Source organism: Rosa rugosa, chromosome 5, assembly GCF_958449725.1.
Source record: "Rosa rugosa chromosome 5, drRosRugo1.1, whole genome shotgun sequence".
NCBI classification, from domain to species: Eukaryota; Viridiplantae; Streptophyta; class Magnoliopsida; order Rosales; family Rosaceae; genus Rosa; species Rosa rugosa.
The window spans coordinates 27,477,799-27,487,725 of NC_084824.1; the positions used below are offsets into that span (position 1 = coordinate 27,477,799).

The 9,927-nt window shown below is 36.0% G+C and overlaps 2 long non-coding RNA genes across 3 annotated transcripts; both read left to right on the forward strand.

The window, feature by feature from the left end:
* The first annotated feature begins 6,206 nt into the window (after positions 1-6,206).
* On the forward strand, positions 6,207-7,521 carry LOC133710783 (uncharacterized). Of its 2 annotated transcripts, none has more exons than XR_009846859.1 (5): positions 6,207-6,221; positions 6,396-6,616; positions 6,732-6,844; positions 7,194-7,221; positions 7,406-7,521. It is a non-coding gene; the product is annotated as an uncharacterized LOC133710783 (long non-coding RNA). The 2 variants fall into 2 exon arrangements; XR_009846860.1 differs by having other exon boundaries at positions 7,417-7,521.
* Positions 7,522-8,353: 832 nt separating this feature from the next.
* LOC133710786 (uncharacterized) lies at positions 8,354-9,511 on the forward strand. Its single transcript, XR_009846864.1, has 3 exons — positions 8,354-8,612; positions 8,721-8,784; positions 9,124-9,511. It is a non-coding gene; the product is annotated as an uncharacterized LOC133710786 (long non-coding RNA).
* Positions 9,512-9,927: the final 416 nt, after the last annotated feature.

The following is a 9,927-nucleotide window of genomic DNA, read 5'->3' on the forward strand; positions in this document are numbered from 1 at the left end:
AGTTATCAATATGATACCTGCACTCATTTTTTTTTATCAAGGTCATACCTACGGTCAATTTCCATCACAGAACCGTTAACTATGACCACATTTTCCGCATGTGAGGCACAAAATAAGGGTAAAAATGACTTTTTCACAAGCCTTCAGCCATGAACGGGATCAAAGTCTCCATTCCCTTTGGCTTCTGTTATGTTTGTAGGTGAAATGAGATGGAGATCAACAGAAGGAGACATAGGTGGAAGAAGAAGAGAAAACTGCAAAAAAAAAAAAAAAAAAAGTAAGTGAGGGTATAATAGACATTTCGGTGTGTACGGAATGCCACGTTAGCAATTTAATGGAGATTTTGACGGAGAATTAACGACAATGACCAATTGGGTGAAATTAGAGAGTTTAGGGAGTTTTTAGGTGAAATTAAAAGGTGAGGGATGATTTGGTGCTTAAATGCAACTTACGCACAATAAGGGCACGATCATCAAAGAAATGGGAAATATTTGAATCCGAAATTATCATACCACGGGGATTGAAAAGCTAATTCCAATCCTTGGTTGTACCTATTACTAAGTCACAACAATTTAACAAATAAAACCTCAAAAAATAGCACCAAGCTATTTACATGCCCGGGTCAGAACAACCAAGCCTAAAATGGGTTAAGAGAACCACAAGTAAATGTGGTAGCTCACAACCAAATGGTATGGACATTGAAAGTGGTTTGTGAAAATTGATTTTTGATTTTGAGAAATAAATTGACAATTAAAATTAAAATTGTAATTAAAAATTAAGATAATAGAAACTAATCCAGAAATGGAAATTAGGTCACTAGGGTATCCTCCTAGCCAAATTCAATGCACAAATATGTTTCGACAGTGGTCATTCAATTCATAATGGCATCAAGAACCGTACCCAAGACTTTTCAAGGCTCATGGGTCATTAGATTCCTTAAAGGGTATTCCTACTCCGGATCAAGGGTCGTAGAAATTCAATTGGGATAATGTAGAGCCTTGTTAGGGCCTCTAGTTGCACCAAAAGGCGAAGAGTCCTAAAATCAAGGTTCCCAAGCTAGCCAATACGGCAATCGAAATTGGTATTGTAACTAACCATGTTCTAAACTAATGTCCTAGCCATAAATTAGAGAAGTGATTAGGTCCCCTAATTTGTTCTAGACATGCTCGCTCATCTACACATTCAAGAGTTAATTAAACTCCTAATCATGCATCTAAGCCAAATATAATAGTTTAGAACATAAGCCAAACATGAGATTGAAAACCATTGAATCAAAATATATTTATTACATTAAATTCATGCTAGGGCTCAAACCCTAGCTTTCTAAATAGACTACTCACAACCCATCAACAAATCAACAACAATATACATCAATTAAAGAGGTAAAGGTGAAGAGAAGTGAGGAATAATAAGAACAAGTCATAAATTGCTAAGGAGGAATTATGATAAGCCATTTATGACTTCTCACTTTATCCAATCTCAAATTTTGATGCTCCTTGAAAAGTTGATAAAAATCTGGTGTAGAGGAGTGAGTGGAAAGACAAAAAAATTGAAAATAGAAAATAGAAAATAGTAATGGGTGTGGGTGGTTTCGGTGTTGCCGAGAGGAAGAGATAGAATGATGGTGGCGGCGGTCTAGGTTAGAAGAAGGAGAATGGGTGCTGCTTTATTAATTGTGAGGCGTCAGCACCTAATTAGACGTAGAAAAATGAAAGAAGATCAAACCATATGCTGGCGCGTGAAAGAGTATGGATAGCTGCACGTGGGAGATAGCTTAATGCTTTAATTCCACCTTGTTCAATTAAATCAATTTGGTTTAATTAAATGTTAAGCTGCCACACTTCCAATTAAACTAATATTTAATTAGTTTAATTCATTTCCGTTTTCTTTTATCTCATTTCTTCATTTCCATGATATCGGCTCATGGTTGACTCTTTGTCTTCTTGTCAAAAGCTCAATTTTGCTCCAATTTTCCATTATTTCCTCACATTTTGGCAATTTCGCTTATTTCCTACAAAATAAATAAAAATAGATTAATTACATAATAATTGACTCGAGGATCAGCTTAGTTCTAGTATTTTAGATACAATTACATGCATAAAAATACGTGTAATCAAGGGACTGAAACGTCGACTCCCTATAAGTACAGGTAAACCGTATTTTTTTCAAAAAAAAAAATTAGGATGGGACAAATGGATTGAAATAAGAAGTATAAGGGTAATTGTGATGAAATTAGAAGTATAAGAGCACATGTGATTTATGGATATAAAGGTTATGGAAATGATTTTTTTTTTTTTTTTCAATGCTAGTGGCAAAGGAGTGCTGCGGTGAGGGTTTAATTGGGTCATTCATGGATCCAATTTGGACCGTTTTGCTTCTGTTTGTGGTGGTGATGGGTGATGCCGTTTTCACCAAATTGATGCTGGTAACGATGGAGAATGTGCGATCTGGTGGCGCTGGTCAGACCTCTTGGTTCAAGCTGTGGGTACATGTCTCATGTTGGGGTACCCCTAGAAAACTGTCAATAGCTGAGAAGGATAGCGGTGATGCGGCGCATCAACCCTAAGCATTGGATCCTAGTCTTGGTTAACGACCACTGTGCTCGTGTGGTGGTCCAGCAGAGATGACAAGGTGTGGGCTTTGGGTGCCCATAGTGATTGAGAGGCCCAAAGTAGACTTTTGGGTGCAGTCATGGCCCATTCTTTTTTCTCAAGTTATTGGGTTTGGGACCCATGTGGAAATGGTTAGGGTGTGGGCTTCTTAGATTTCCGGAGGCCTTACCTATTGGCTAGTATTTTAAATAAGGAGAATGATGTTGTCTTGCAGTTGACTATCTTGGAAATTGGTGTCGCAGATCAGACGAGTTTTCCATTAGTTTTTAGTTTAGTTATCTTTCCTGCAAATTGGAGAAGAGAATTCTTAAGGACTTCAATGACTCTCATTTGGGCTACTGTACTTTGAGCACCTTAATTGAGAGCATTGGCAAGCAAGTGAAGCAACATAACCAATTTTTCATGGACTAGGATAGCCTACGTCAGTTGGTTTTGTAGTCGTATTGTTTTTCTATTTCCAAGAAGTGAGCTTCAATTTTGTAATCAAACAACCATTTCGAAAAAATATGGTTTGTTCTGCCTTAGTTTTTTAGTTCAACCTTCTTAGATTAAGTGAACAAGTTCTGTTCCTGTGGATTTTCAGGATGCCCTGATTCTAACAATTGTTTATGTTTAATTATAAGCTATGTTTTTACTAAAAAAAAGAGCGGATAATTTGTGTATGAGGTATTGATTCTTCTAGTTGTAAAAGTCACAATATACTTCCTCCACCAGATTGAATGTGAGGAGTCAATCCACATTTTCTCGTGGGTTCGTGTAATTTTGAATCACATTGATCTTAATAACGCATGATTGACCTTATTAGTAAAAATCGCTAAATAAATTAAATTTTTATTTATCAAATCATGACAATGGGCCATTAATTCTTAACATATATAGAGGTTGTCTTGATACTCTGAATCAGACTTTTATCTTTTTATATAGATATCCACATACATTTTCACTCTCCATCCCTATCTCTAATTATCTCTCTCTCTCTCTCTCTCTCTCTCTCTCGTCTATGCACTCTGCCTCTATCTCTTTAAAACCTCTCTCTTCATCATTCTCTTTCCGGATCTCTCTTTGAATGTCTACTTCAGGTCATGAAGATCTCAAATCGATGTTAACCAAAATGGTGGTGGTGATAAGTCATTGACTCTTAGTCCTTCTAAATTGTTTAAATTTGAAATGTAGAATTTAAAAATCGTAGCATATTAACTGGAAATATATTGGTTGAAAATCTAAGTTAAAGTTATTATGCTATTACTGAAATCAAAATCAATTTTGGAATGTTTATATCCACTAAAGGATGAAACCACAAACAATCGAAGGACATCAACAAGTCTGGTATGTTTCAAACTGACCTTAATACCATGACAAATATACTCAATTGTTTGATATAATTAATTAGTATATAGAACATCAAAGGTTCTCAATGGTACAGCCACTTTAGGCCTAGAGAAGTAAAAGTTTGCATCAGTTCCGATTTAAATTATATTGAGACATTCATCCAAATTAAGACTGTTAATTGGTCGATCGTGTTTAGGTATTAATTTGTCAAAGTAAATGAACTCAACCCAAATAGAATGAAAATACGCACATGGAACCACCTGGTGTGGCAAGCTTGGTCGAGCTACCTAGTATGGAACCCTCATGTCTAGAGTTTGAGTCCCAACTCCCACTAGTTTGTGCCCAGCAGGTTTGAGAGGCCTTCAGGTTCGTGCGCCTGTAGCGTGAGATTAGTCTAGCTTTGCTGGGATACTCTCATGGACTCGGTCCAAATACTAACTGGGTGGGTGTGTCACTAACTCGCTAACGTAACCGAGGTGGCTTGCTACCAAGGCCTCATCATTTAGCCCGCGGATCAAGTGGGCTGATGGAGGCCCGCAAGCCCGATGGGTAAAAGCTAGGCCCGGCCCTTATAAAAGCCCGCATAGGCCCGCCTCAGTAGGTAGAGGGCCGGGCTTGGTTTAGGAGTTTAAAACCCGGCCCGGCCCGCCAAAAGCCCTTAAAAGCACACCAGGCCCGCCCAGTAAAAGCCCGTAAATTAATATATTATATATATAAAATAGGGTGGTGCTATTCACACACCAATTTAATTTCTCTATTTACACACCCCCTCTATTTTCCTATTACTTTAATTCAATTTGTTTCTACAATTATCCTAACTACCCTCCCTTGTATTATGTTTCTTTTTTTTCTTTTTCTTTTTTTCCCATTTGGCAAGTCAGTCATGAATCAAATATCATTATACAATAAATCAATTTTCTTTTACCTATATAAATGAAGGAAAAATATTACGTTCATTAAGTGGAATGACCTGTATTATTAGACAAGGAATATGATTCCCAGGTAATATTTAAGTTTATCAATCTAAATTGCAAAGTTGTCCTCATACAAGTAGGAGGGGTGAGAAGCATGCTTTACTCTTTTGTTGTCTCGGGTTCCAATATTGTACCTAGTTATTTTGAGTTTCTCGTTTTTTATAGATTGTCAATAATCCATTTTCAAACGCAGTCTGCAAATTTGAGAAATTTCTAGGTATATAAAAAAAAGTGGGAGTATAGTTCAAAATTAATTGTTTGAACAAGACTCACCTGAGGAGCTAGACATGCAAATGCAGACACACGCATAATCAATGGTATGAAACTCTTAAAATTTATTTATTGTATAATGATATTTGATTCATGATTGACTTGCCAAATAGAAAAAAGAAAAAAGAAACATAATACAAGGGAGAGTAGTTATGGTAATTTGTAGAAACAAATTGAATTAAAGTAATAGAAAAATAGAGGGGGTGTGTGAATAGAGAAAATTGGTGTGTGAATAGCACCACCCATAAAATATTATATATATATATATATATATATATATATATACACGTATATATAAAATATTATATATATATGTGTGTGTGTGTGTGTATATATATATGTGTGTGTGTGTGTGTGTGTGTGTGTGTGTGTGTGTATGTATATATATATTTTTAGAAAACTACCCGTTTCCTACCGTTGAATCTGCATACCAACTTGTTAGGTCCATAATTACCTAGTAATTATTGTCCTAATCTTGCACTTTTGCTTAATCTTTGTGTTTATTTATATATATTTCTTATATTTTCTTTATCATGCTAGGAAATGATGGAGAAGCTTGGAAATGTATTAAAAAGTCAATCTTAGCACATTTTCCTACTTCGGCTAGGAGAAACCGAGCTAGGTAAGGAAGGAGGAGAGGCAGACTGACCAAATGAACTCCAAATGAGTTGAAACTTTCCAGATCCATTATAGACATTCTAAGGATCATTTCCTATGAAGAGTGAAAGAGCTATTTCGGAGTGGAAGGCCATCAAAAGATCTCACTATGCCAATAATGCCTTCAGACGACACATTTCAGACGACAGAATTTTTGTTTTCTGTCGTCTGAATCTTTTAAACTTCTTTAGACGACATATAAATTAATTCTGTAGTCTGAATAGCATGAGAATCCATACTATTTCAGTTTTTTCATCTTTTTAGTAAGTTAGAAAATTAAGACGACAGATATCTGTCGTCTGAAAGAACTGATAAATTCGCATGAAAAAGTGGAAAGTTAGGACAACATTCATATGTCGTCTGAGTAAACGGGAGACAAGTGGAAAATTAAGACGACAGATATTTGTCGTCTGAAAGAACTGATAAATTCGCATGAAAAAGTGGAAAGTTAGGACAACATTCATATGTCGTTTGAGTACATGGGAAATAAACCCTAATTAATCTATAGTATTCCCTCCCTTCACTATAAAAAATCCGTAAATAAGGGAAACAGCGCCACAAATTTTGAGATCCCGCTCACATTTTTTCGCTAAATTCTAATCTCCCACCCAATCTCTTACTAAAAAATTTTCACACTAGATCTCTCATCTCTGCGACTCGGCCAGTCCGCCTCCAACTCTCTCGGTCTCTCCCAGAAATCGATCTTCCTCATCCTCAGCCCTCAGTCAGTCAGCCGGTCTTCCTCAGCCCCAGTCACTCAGCCCCCAGAAATCGGTATTCCTCACCTCTGGTCTTCTCCGCGACATCGCCTCCGGCGGTCCGGCCTCTAAGCTCTCAGTATCTCATTCTTGGTCTCTTCAGTCTCTCATTCTTTGCCTTTTTTCTGCAGGGAAGAGAAAGATCCGGCTGCACAGAGCTTGAAGCCTGACCTCCGAGGAAGATCTGGCTCTCGCCGTCGTCCGATACACCTCCGAGCAAGCCTGGGCCGACGCCGGCGCTGAGGTACCTCCTCCTCTCTTTCCTCCTTCAAAAACCCTCTCTGTCTTTCAAATTTCATGGATTTCATGATTTCATCTTCTTCGTTAATCATGACCTGAAAAATGCAGTGGCTGTCTTTTTGATGATCTTGTTTGATTGAGATGGTGGGTTTTGATTTTCTGAGTTAGCCTATTAGTTTAATCAATTTCTAGGGTGTATATGAGCCTGGGATGATAAAGCTGAGAGCTTTTTAGCTTTTCTGTTGTTTGAATACAGAAACGTGGTTGTGCTGTTTTGCATTCCCTGATATGGGTCTTCAAGCTTTTTGGTACTCAGACGGAAATTTATATACTTTTTTGGTTTTCAAATGCAGATTTTGATTTTGATTCTGGCCAAGAAAGGTACTACTGCTTCGTCCTTCTCTCTAATCCCTTTTTGTTTTTGCGTTGGTTAATTAGCTGAAATGCTTGCAGATATGGATGTTCATGGGGGGTTTTGGTTGGGGTTTATGAGTTTGTTTTCGAAATATTTAAGATCTGATAGATTTGAGTCTTTGTTGCTCGCTGGTGTTTCATTTTCATATAGTGAATTTGCAGGGAGTCCCTATATATAGGATCTTCCGTGGCTCCACCTCCGAAAAGGCCAATTGCGATTCATCTTCTTCTTCGCTCATCTTGTTCTCTTCCTCATTCTTCTGGTAATGCCTCTCTCTCTCTCTCTCTCTCTCTCTCTATATATATATATATATATATATATATATATATATATGTTTTAGGACTGCGTTACTTTGTTTGTTGCGAATAATATCATTTTTCTTTCCGATTTAGTTCGTTATTTTCAGATTGTTTAGCATTTTTGATCTCTCTCGCATCACTTTGTTTTCTGGATTTGTATTTGATTTAGGTTTTCTTTGCTGTCATTGAAAGTTTAGTGAGAAGTTGCATGCTTATGTGTTCGTGTTCTGAGTTATGTGTATATATGCTATTTTATTGTTGATTTGTGAAAATCCGTTGAGAATTTCAACTGCTAGACTCTATTGTATTGGAGAAGTATGATGTTGTTCATTTACTGAAATTTCACAGTTTAAATTTCGCAGTTGATTATGTGGATGTGTGTGTTTGCTTTGGTTTGGTTTCTAGTATTGAAATTCTTTAGAATCTATTCTCTTGTCTATAGAGTAACATGTAATGTGAATCTGTGATGCATTTTTTTAATAGAAAATTTGCAAGTGGCAATCTTTATATTTGATACGATGTGATGCTTTGGAATATGACTCTTGTTTATAATTACTTTTGTAAAGCATCTATAAAAAAGAGTCATATTCCAAAGCATGAGAGTTTGGAATTTTTGGCTTAATGCATCTATCCGTGGAAATGTTTGCATTTGAAATTTTGAAATTTGAATGAAAGTTGGCTTAAATCCTTAATGCTTGTCAGCAAGTGTATTGGTGCAAAGTATAAATGTATAACTATATAATGTATAAATGTGTAATACAATGTCTTTTTAAACTGAAATGTATAAATGTGTTACTGATGTTGTGATGCTTCATTTGTGGTTTGATCCCTCCCAAATATATGTGATGCTTTATTTCAGTATAACCACATGTTCATAATGCATGCTATTGTATGTACAACTTCAATTTATGGTGTCCTACCGTCCTCACTATATACCATCAAAGTTTTGATTTCTCTCAGTTTTGGCAGCCATAACATCAACAACTAGAACTTGCCTGGTGGCTCCAAATGATCACAGAACACTAAGCCTAGACGCTTTACAGATTCCATGGCTCATGGTTAGCATCACTTGTCCATAATAAGTTTATGTTTTTGAGATTATGTAAATGAACTAAGGATCAATGCTAAATGCAGTTACATTTTTTCGTTTACATATGTGCTTGCAGGAAATAAAAGATCAAGGCTTTTGAGTAGCAGATGATTAGATACTTGTGTTGAGATGGTTAAGTGGTATATTTGAAATTTACCTGGTCTAGAAGCACAACAATACTTTAAGTTTTAATTTGCAGATATATACTGTAATGGTTCCTATATTCACGTGATGCATAATTACATATTCGTTATAGACTCAAAAAGAGTGTCCATCCATGACTTTGTCCTATGAAAAGTTCTATCATATATATATTGTTTCTATTAGTTGAAGCTCTCTTTGTTCGAGGCATTTAGGCTTGGTATAATAAGTAGTTGAGTAGATAAAAGGTACTTAGATAAGAAATTTCTGTGAAGGATATAGTGCATGCTCTGTGCATATAACTTTCATATTTAATTTGCTGCATTTCCTTATTGCAGTGAGGAACGAGGTCAAATTTGGTTTACACAGACAAGGATGTTGATGAGATCCGAGCGGAATGGGCTAAGCATGTTTTGAAGTTCCCAGAAAATTAAGTATCAGCCTATATATATGCTTTTGTTTCTGGTAGGTTATGAGCAGTAGTAGTGTCTAGGAACTGCTTTTGTGCATTTTGACAGAACTGATGGAAAGTGTTGAACAAATGCATGCAGTTGATGGAAAGTGTTGAACAAATGCATGCAGTTACTGTAACTACTCTATGGATGCTACTAGGTTTTTGTCATAGTTAGATTAGGATCCGTGCAACAATGGCAGTAATTAAAATCAGTTAATGTAAAGGCTAGCATGCTAGCTAGTTTAGTATTATGCTACTGATGGAAATGTATTTTGGTGACTTATAATTAATGCAATGAGGAATTGATCTTATAATTAATCTGCCTTTTTGATGACTACTGTACAGAATGAGGTTTGCTATGGTTCAAATCCAACAAATGCAGGTTTATGATATGTTGTATCACAAATACAGTAACAACATAAAACTGAAGTTTATTTCACTATCAAACAACAGAGATGCCTTTAACAGAAAACTGAAGTTCAATTCACTATCACACTACATAATACTTTTATCAGACAACAGAAAATTGAAGTTCAATTCACTATCAAACAACATAAATACTTCTAACAGACAACATAAAACTGAAGTTCAATTGATTATCAAACAACAGAAACGCGAAGTTTTATTTTCTATCAGACAACATAAAACTGAAGTTCAATTGACTATCAGATGACAGAGCCTTACGAAA